The sequence below is a fragment of the Asparagus officinalis genome, chromosome 7 (genome assembly GCF_001876935.1).
Source record: "Asparagus officinalis chromosome 7, Aspof.V1, whole genome shotgun sequence".
Classification (NCBI taxonomy): domain Eukaryota; kingdom Viridiplantae; phylum Streptophyta; class Magnoliopsida; order Asparagales; family Asparagaceae; genus Asparagus; species Asparagus officinalis.
Window position 1 is genome coordinate 55,701,482 of NC_033800.1, and position 10,641 is coordinate 55,712,122.

Here is a 10,641-nt window from a genome sequence, read left to right on the forward strand (position 1 = left end):
CCAATAGCAGAGTTGGAGTCCGAAGCTGTGTCCCGAATTACTAAAAGGATAGTTCGGGAAAACATGCAGCGATAGAGGAAACAATGAAAAGAATCCGTCGATCCCTCAGGCAGAGGGAAACACAGAGTAGAGGAAGAAGAGGAGTCCTTCACTTCTAACGAGGAGGGTGGTGAAGGCACAACAACGGGCGGCGATGAAGAGGAACTTAGCATAGGTTTGTCGGAATCCTCTTACGAAGAACTGTTGGATTTGGTGATCGCTGATCGAACTCGCTGACTTAAGGCTCGAAAGAGGTGGAAAGTTTTGCCCACTTATCCTCATAGAATGATTGTTGAACTTCCAGGTGCAGCTTCCAAAGAAGAAAAAGGGAGAACTCGCCCTATCACTCGCACCCGATCTCGGACCGTGGCCCAGGCTGGATTGCAAATTGAGATGCACACTAAGTCTAAACAGGATAGGCCTATGGATCCTAAAGAGGCCCGACCTTCCAAGTGTCAAAAAATAATTTTTAGATGACGCATCGAGCCATCAATTCCCGAGACAAAACCATTTGGTGACGCGCCTATCGGTGGAGAAGGTAATGCTTCAACTCTTCGTGGTCTTTTGACTCTTTTACCTATTAGATCTTAGACTTAGAAAATTTTGTATTTTAGAGGGTCATGAAGAAGGTGAAGCTCCTTACAACCCTCCTTCTCCTAACTTTGATTATTTCGAAGGACCTGGCTTCTTGCAAGAGATGGATGAGGCCATGGCCGAGAAGCCCACAGATGTTGAAGCAGGTGCAGCCGTTGGGACCGATGAAGGTGTCAGTGTAGGACCTGGTCTGTCCACAATGGTCTCTAGCCCATGTACAACTAACACTGGTAGTACACCTTTCAAATGGTAATTTTGGGAATTGAACGATTCAGAATCCGTGCCTCCCCTAATTGTTTTCATGCTTCTGGCCCTTTTAGAAAAATTACAAGAAGCGAACGCAAGTGTCAGGATCGTGGAGCCTGCTGCTGCTATCGGAGGTGAGTTTAAAACTCAAATTTAGCCAATTCTTAACTTTTCCTCTTTGTGTCTTAACTGTAGGAACTGATCTAATCACACTAAAAATACTAGAGGGGGGGGGGGGAGAATAGTATTTTATAAAATTTTATACAAAGTAGATAATAAATTGTAATGAAAAAATGACAATCACAGAAAATTAACAATACAAACATAAATATTTTATACTGGTTCCACCTTTCCGGTGTACATCCAGTACCCAAGCAAATCCCGCTTGAGAGTTTTGGGGGGGGGGGGGGAGAATAGTATTTTATAAAATTTTATACAAAGTAGATAATAAATTGTAATGAAAAAATGACAATCACAGAAAATTAACAATACAAACATAAATATTTTATACTGGTTCCACCTTTCCGGTGTACATCCAGTACCCAAGCAAATCCCGCTTGAGAGTTTTCACTATGATTTTGAATAAACTTACAAAATTAGAACTCAAACCTGACCAATTTGCATGGCCATGCAAATTGTAACCAATCTCTTCACCAAGAGATTACACCTCTCACACTTGAGAGAATCCTTTCCTTGAATCAATGTACAAATCTCCTATAAGCCTTGATAAGTTTGTGATGTGCAACAGTGGCTTATAGACTCTTTTGTTCTCTGAATTCTTTTCAAAATATTGTATAAATGAAGATGAACAACTTTTGTTTCGGAAATTTATTTTTCTCAATACTCAAGTAAAAATCAGATTTTTTATTCACGTCAGTTTCATAAAAATTCAATCTTATAAGTATATTTTCGTGGTTGTTATTTCTTCATTGCAATTTATTATCTACTTTGCATAAAATTTTATAAAACACTATTGTAGGCTATCTAAAAATCACTACAGATAGCTGATCCCCATCAAACACCGATGATGGAATTTACAATTCGACGGCTTTCAGAAGACTACAATTTGAAGACTTTCACGTAGATTCATGAAGGTTACAATCTGACGATCTTTACAACTGATGAAAGCTCTAATCAACAGCCTTCACAATCAACATCGGGAGTTACAAAGATTATAAAATGACGATCTTTGCAACGTTCTGACAGAAAGAGACTACAAATCGACGGTCTCTTCAAACTAAGACGCAGAAGTCCTCCCCGCATACCAGCATCAAGACGCACCGCGTTCACAGCCACGGACGCAGCTCAGATCCAGCTGCCAACGCTACCAACGCAACTTCCAATGCTGCCAACGCAGTTTCCAACACTGCCAACGTAGCTTCCAAATTGCTACCAACGCAGCTTCCAATACTACCAACGCAGCTTTCAAATTGCTGCCAACATAGCTTCCAACGCTGCCAACGCAGCTTCCAAATTGCTGTAAACGCAGCTCACGAGCAGCTTCCAACGCTGCCAACGCAGCTTCCAAATTACTGCGTCTGAGCTTCCAGACACTGCGTTTGAACGCAGAATTCATGCCAGAACGCGGATTTTACATTTGACTCGTTCAAACACGAGCTGAACAGTTTCAAAACTGTTTCCCACGATCTGAGGGGATCACAACTCCACTCAGGAGTGATTTAAGGGGCAGTTACATCCCATTAGCCCCACATAAGAGCGAATTAAGAAGGGCGGTTACACCCCTTAATCCCCTATAAATAACTAAGAAATCCGCTTAGTTCGGATCCAACTCTTGGGCAACAAAGAGGTGATCCTTAGCTTGTCTAACCAATTACGGTTAAGATCAATCAACTCATCAGGAGTTCTAAAACTTGCTTTGCAAGTTCTCCACAGCGTCAAATCGTGAGGAGGAGATACCGTTCCAGTGAATCAAGACGTGCGGATCGTCAACGGAGAGCAAACTCGACGCGAGCATTTGAGGGAGGCACTCCATCGCTACCGTAAAGAACCCAGAATTAAACAAAGGGGAGAATCAAATTCGTTCTCCTCTCTTTTGTAATCGGAATCCAAATTGTAATTGAGATTGAGAGAATACAAATCAATTTTCTTTCATTTTAGTTACTGTAAATTTTCCCACAAACAAAAGATGGTGACTCCGCTGGGGACTAGCTTCTCTGACGAAGAAGTGGTGGCACAATCCGACGTTCATCTCATGGGAACAACCGTCGAAACTCTTGTTGTTGAGTTTGATCAAGCCAAGTTTGAGGAGGCTCTCTCATCCGGATCCCTTAGCCCCAAGGCTATGCGCAAGATCCGCAAAGTCTTCAAGGAGACTAAAGCTCCAGTTATGGCCGACTCGCTGAAGGACTGTCTCCCTTGGGGGTTGCACTGTTCATACAGTCCCCTCTCTGAAGGAGAAGACTTAGCTTCAGCATAACTCCAAAACAGCCGATCCTCCAATCAACGCGAGCTCCGCGTTTGCGAGACCCCCGAATACTCTACGTAGCGTGATTAAATCGAGGGGCAGATATAAAAAGTCCATGGATTCGAGGCATCTCAACCAGATCCATGTTCACCAAGAGCCAGTCCTGTCCAATCATGGACTGGGGGTTCCAATTCAAACCTCGCAATCAGTGAGTAATTCTTCTCAAGTCTTTGCAATAGATTTGAGAGAGTTCATATCGAAAGAAAGACCGATGCAACAAGTCATTCGTTCATTCCAATGTGAACGGCTGATTTCTACGGTCCTCTCGGGATGTCAATGTTGTTCATATGCGGCCAAACAATTGGTGTTCGACCAATTAACGCATGTTGCCTTGCCCAACCAACAACGATGTTCTCACAGGAAGAAGTCTCTAGAGACCGAGTATCCTGGAGTCACTATCAATGTGATCAGCAGAGGGAAAGCCTCATATCCTAGTTCCGATGACTCTGAGACAAGTCGTTCACCGACCGTCAGAGAAATCGCTAACGAGTTTGAAAGAGTCTACCAACGCACTCGGACGCGAACATGAGCCATTCTCCCTGTCAACTCTTGGAGGCTAGCCAGAGGAACTAATTCTGATGATGAACACTCAGCCATTGCAGAGTCCCAATCATCAAGCTCTTTTGTTGAATATGAGAGCTCCGCTTATATGCGGGAAACCATGAAGATCTCGCGATGAGACTTGATGAGCAGGAGGTCATGCTCAAATCTCAGCAGGAGGCCATCAATGAACTCATGGCCCTGTTGACTCAACTCGTCGCAGACAAGGCCAAATCTCAGAAGACAGATTCGCCACCTCGGCAAGAATCTTCCCGGAGAGGAAAAAGTCTTCATCCCGACTTCACATAAGCAAAGGGAAGGAAAAAGTGGTTGATGATGCTACTTCTGATCAAGAAGCCCACAACCTAAAATCTTTCTTTGATGAAGGAAGAGAGACGGAGAATGAGCAGAATCTCCAGTCTGTTAAAATGGAAGAATTGGATGCCCACCTCAATGTCATTGTTAACAGAAGCGAGCTCCAAGACGAGGGAGTTGTCAGGCCCTATGCTTCCCAATGGGATGCATCCCCTTATCCTCCAAAGTTTGAGCTCCCGACGTTACAAACTTTTGACGGCACGGGATCACCGAACCAACATATCTATCATTTCAAGTCACAGACTGGGAATGTGATATCAAACGACGCCATACTGGTTTGATTGTTCATTAGCACCCTCAAGGGAGTTGTCTTTGAATGGTTCAGGAAACTGCCTGCGGGATGTATCCAAAAGTGGACAGATCTAGAGAGACTCTTCCTATCAAGATTCTTTGAAGATGATACAGAAGTCTCCATCCATACCCTTCTCGCCACTAAACAGAAGAAGAGGGAGTCCGTCAAAGCCTTCGTCAAAAGGTTTCGAAACATGGCTCTGCGATGTCCGACAGGTATGACACAGTCTACCCTAGTAGAGACCTGTCGACACAATTTGCAAATCGACCTCCTAGCCCGAATAGGGTTGCAGAATGTTGTTCCTGGAGACAACTAATCTCTCAAGGTGAACAGGCTCAAAAGATTATTGTCAGGATCAAAGTTGAAGAACAAAGTAGGCAAGATCCACCTGAGCAATTGGACCAAACCCAATCTTCTCAGTCAGAAGGGGAAGATACTACGGCCACTGAAGCTAATCATCTTTAGTAGCATGGCAGGTCCAACAACTATCACGTTAACACTTACCTCTGATAGTCAAACTCGTTAGATAGTGACCCACTAGGCGATGTGTCATGTCTACCCTTTTTCCCTCTGCACTTATTCAAGACTGGGGGTTGGTTTTAGTTCATTGGATTATGAGTAATAAATTTTCTGAGTTGTCATGTTCAATAGAATACCTCTGTCAACCACGAAATCCACAAAAACTATCACGTTAACATTTACCTCTGATGGTCCATTTTCTCTAAATTCCCCTACCAATCCTCTTCAAGTAGGATGGTGGGTCTACAAAAAAAAAAACTATCACGTTAATGATCACCTCTGATAGTCCTTTTCTCCTAAATTCTCCCACCAATTCTCTTCAATAGGATGGTGGGTCCACCAAAACTATCACGTTAATGATTACCTCTGATAGTCCATTTCCTCTAAATTCCCCCACCGATCCTCTTCAATAGGATGGCGGGTCTACCAAAATCATCACGTTAATGATTACCTCTGATAGTCCATTCCTTCCAAATTCTCCTGCCAATCCTCTTCAATAGGATGACGGGTCCATAAAAACTATCACGTTAACAGTTACCTCTGATAGTCCATCAACTTGTCAATCTTCTTCAATAGGATGGTAGGTCCACAAAACTATCACAGTTACCTCTGATAGTCCATCAGCTTGCCAATCCTCTTCAAGTAGGATGGCGGGTCCACAAAAACTATCACGTTAACAGATATCTCTGATAGTCTATCAACTTGCCAATCTTTTTTAATAGGATGGCAGGTTCACAAAACTATCACAGTTACCTCTGATAGTCAAACTCATCAGATAATGGCCTATCAGGTGATGTGCCTCTATTCCGACTTCATGGATAGTACCCCACTAGGTGATGTGCATTGTCTATCTCTTTTTATTCCCCTGCTAAGTCTTAATCAAGACCGGGGGTTGGTTACTTGGAATCCACTGGATTAAGAGTAACGAATCTTTTACATCGTCAAGTTAATATTATATGGATTAAGAGTAACGAATCTTTTACATCGTCAAGTTAATATTATACTTCTGACGATCATCACCCCCACAGAATATGAATGTAGCTTGCATCACTCCCAATTTGTCACGTTAACAATACACATCTGACAATTAACTTATCAATCCTTGTCAATAGGATGATAGGTCCTCGAAATTGCTCGAATCGCAATCTTCCCCAGCAAGACACTAAGTCTTTAAAATCTTATTCAAATCACAAATATCAGAACTCATCGTTCCTGATGATAAACTCACCTAGCAAGTTTCCCCAGCGAGACGCTAATTCCTAAAATCTTGTGCAAGTCACAAATACACATTCTCTTGTCATGTTAACATCATACCTCTGACAATCTACTTATCAATCCTCGTCAATAGGATGATAAGTCCACAAAGTTGCTCCAATCGCAATACAAATTCTGTCACGTTAACACTAAACCTCTGACAATTTACTTATCAATCCTCTTCAATAGGATGATAAGTCCACAAAGTTGCTCCGATCGCAACAAATTCCCGTCACGTTAACATCATACCTCTGACAATTCACTTATCAATCCTCTTCAATAGGATGATAAGTTCACAAAGTTGCTCCAATCGCAATACAAATTCCCATCACGTTAATATCATACCTCTGACAATCCACTTATCAATCCTCGTTAATAGGATGATAAGTCCACAAAGTTGCTCCGATCGCAACAAATTCCCATCATGTTAATATCAAACCTCTGACAATTCACTTATCAATCATCTTCAATAGGATGATAAGTTCACAAAGTTGCTCCAATCGCAATACAAATTCCCATCACGTTAATATCATACCTCTGACAATCCACTTATCAATCCTCGTTAATAGGATGATAAGTCCACAAAGTTGCTCCGATCGCAACAAATTCCCATCATGTTAATATCAAACATCTGACAATTCACTTATCAATCATCTTCAATAGGATGATAAGTCCACAAAGTTGCTCCGATCGCAACAAATTCCCGTCATGTTAATATCATACCTCTGACAATCCAGTTATCAATCATCGTCAATAGGATGATAAGTCCATAAAGTTGCTCCGATCGCAACAAATTCCCGTCATGTTAATATCAAACCTCTGACAATTCACTTATCAATCCTCTTCAATAGAATGATAAGTCCACAAAGTTGCTCCAATCGCAATAAATTCCCGTCATGTTAATATCATACCTCTGACAATCCACTTATCAATCCTCGTCAATAGGATGATAAGTCCACAAAGTTGCTCCGATCGTAACAAATTCCCGTCATGTTAATACCAAACCTCTGACAATTCACTTATCAATCCTCTTCAATAGGATGATAAGCCCACAAAGTTGCTCCGATCGTAATAAATTCTCGTCATGTTAATATCAAACCTCTGACAATTCACTTATCAATCCTCTTCAATAGGATGATAAGTCCACAAAGTTGCTCCAATCGCAACACAAATTTTCGTCATGTTAATATCAAACCTTTGACAATCAACTTATCGACTATCTTTAATAGAGCGATAGGTCCACAAACCCGTCAAGTTAACATCACACCTCTGACTACCAATCAACTTATCGACTCTTTTCAATAGAGCGATAGGTCCATAAAATACTGTTAGGTTAACATCACACCTCTAACAGTCAAACCCCCCAATAAACTTGTTAATCCTTTTTCAACAAGAATAGCAAGTTATCATTATAAAATCCCCAGCGGATTAAATATTTTCTGGAATTATCCTAGTGATAATAAAGAAAATTTTTAAATTTCACTCTAAGTGAAAATTCATGTCAAGTTAATATTACACCTCTGGCGCTTCTAACTTTCTTTCAGTGTTTCAAGTAACATAGAAAGAAATAACAACAAAGTCTACGTATTCAACATCGTAGCATCAAAATCCATGCCTTTTATGCATGGGGGATTTTATCTCGATCCCTAATTAGAGATAAGCCTACGCCTAACACGCGTCACCGGTTAGTCTTTTCCCGTGAAAGTGATAAAGTCTATGTATTCAAAATCATAGTATCAAGTCTAAAAGGGTTCATTCTCTTAGCACAACGTTACATGTGGAACGGACTTAGACAATCCATGTGCTACTCAAACGGTAGTCGGTAAAGGCTTATCAAATCCGTTGATGGCTGAGGGTTTGCTAAAAATCCTATGAATGTTTGCGGGCCCATCAGCTGAATGGAGGTGAGCTATGACGTGACGTTTGATAGCTTCTGCTCATGAGTAGCTTGTACCGTTGCTACAATTTCTATTTGAAGCTCATCATCACACAGGTCATGCGTGGAAAATCCCTTCAACCAAGATGCCTTTGAAGACACAGGTCATGCGTGGAAAATCCCTTCAACCAAGATGCCTTTGAAGCGGGTGCAAAGAACAACTCCTTTATGACAAGGAATCAACAGCTCCAAGATCAGAGTTGAGATCCAAAGTATTTTGAAAATTCGTCCCAGTCAACCGTGAACTTTCAAAAACTTTGGAGGGGGTTCTGTAGGCTGTCTAAAAATTACTGCAAATAGCTGATCCCCATCAAACACCGATAATAGAAGTTACAATTCGACGGCTTCTAGAAGACTACGATTTGAAGACTTTCACGTAGATTGATGAAGGTTACAATCTGATGATCTTCACAACAACTGATGAAAGCTATAATCAACAGTCTTCACAATCAACATCGGGAGTTACAAAGATTATAAAATGACGATCTTTGTAACGCTCTGACAGAAAGAGACTACAAATTGACGGTCTATTCAAACTAAGACGCGGAAGTCCTCCCCGCATACCAGCATCAAGACGCACCACATTCACAGCCACGGACGTAGCTCAGATCCAGCTGCCAACGCTGCCAATGCAACTTCCAACGCTGCCAACACAGCTTCCAACACTGCCAACGTAGCTTCCAAATTGCTGCCAACGCAGCTTCTAACGCTGCCAACGCAGCTTCCAAATTGCTGCCAACGTAGCTTCCAACGCTGCCAACGCAGCTTCCAAATTGCTGCAAATGCAGCTCACGAGTAGCTTCCAACGCTGCCAACGCAGCTTCTAAATTGCTGCGTCTGAGCATCCAGACACTGCGTTTGAACGCAGAATTCATGCCAGAACACGGATTTTGCGTTTGACTCGTTCAAACACGAGTTGAACAGTTTCAAAACCATTTCCCATGATCTGAGGGGATCACAACTCCACTCAGGAGTGATTTAAGGGGCGGTTATATCCCATTAGCTCCACATAAGAGCGAATTAAGGAGGGCGGTTACACCCCTTAATCCTCTATAAATAACTAAGAAATCAGCTTAGTTCGGATCCAACTCTTGGGCAACAAAGAGGGGATCCTTGGCTTGTCTAACCAATTACGATTAAGATCAATCAACTCATCAGGAGTTCTAAAACTTGCTTTGCAAGTTCTCCATAGCGTCAAATCGTGAGGAGGAAATACCATTCCAGTGAATCAAGACGTGCGGATCGTCAACAGAGAGCAAACTCGACGCGAGCATTTGAGGGAGGCACTCCATCGCCACCGTAAAGAACCCAGAATTAAACAAAGGGGAGAATCAAATTCATTCTCCTCTCTTTTGTAATCAGGAAATCTAATTGTAACCGAGATTAAATGAATACAAATCAATTTTTCTTCATTTCTTTTACTGCAAATTTTTCCACAAACAACTATTCACCCCCCTCTAGTGTTTTTAGTGTGATTAGATCAGTTCCAATATTAACACTTTCTGTGGTGTGGCCCTCGGAGAGTCGGGTGCACCCTTATTTGATCCGACACCAACCCCTATGGACTCTGATGACAAGCTGTTCGATGATATGTTGTTAGAACAAGTCCAACGTGAGGCCGCCGAGCTAATTAGTACACCTGGTTCTCCTACATGTATGAGTTTTATTCCTGTGTTACAATCATTCATTTGTCAGTTTTTATTTAACCATAGGAGAATTCCAATCGTAGGACCAGTCATTGAGACTGATACAACTACTCTTATCAGAAAGTCTGATGAACCTGAGGATCTCAATTTCTTGCTTTTAACAGGGACTATTATCGAGGCTCGGTCATCGGTTCCTGAGACACAACTCTGCATCCCTTCAGAATAGCTGACTGTAGTGACTGTCGCAACCGTGGGTGCGAGCTTTACTAAACAAGACGTGAGACCAACTAAATAAGTTGGTGCGTCAACGACTGTTACACTATAGTACTTTCATCAGTTCATGAGGTTGGGCAGGCGGAATCGAGTGCGGGGCGTTCAGCTGAAGAAAGCTCTGCAGGCGTTGGTAAGTTTCATGTTGTTATTTGACTTAGAAATATTTTATATCTCAAAATATTTATCTTTTCTTCCTCTTAGGGTTCTCATCTCATATTCACAATGTTGTTAAGGCGCTACTGTCGGACGATGACCCAGATCAAACCCTGCTCTGCATGGAGATCAGTTCCCTCTTTTTCTTTATGAGCATGATAATCGATAAGATCCTTCTCAAGGGGCTTTCCTTCCATCAATTCAGACCAGCGTTGGCTACCAAAGTAAATGCAATAGAGAGTGTGGGATCTCCAGACCTAGAGAAAGCTATAGTTGATGATTCAGACCG

The 10,641-nt window shown here is 42.0% G+C and overlaps 1 long non-coding RNA gene across 1 annotated transcript in view; it reads left to right on the forward strand.

Moving 5' to 3' along the window:
- Positions 1 to 10,633, forward strand: part of LOC109849325 — a 32,528-nt gene extending 21,895 nt beyond the window's left edge. The window contains exons 4-5 of the long non-coding RNA XR_002249068.1: positions 10,091 to 10,329; positions 10,401 to 10,633. This is a non-coding gene — a long non-coding RNA (uncharacterized LOC109849325). The remainder of the gene's footprint in view (positions 1 to 10,090; positions 10,330 to 10,400) is intronic.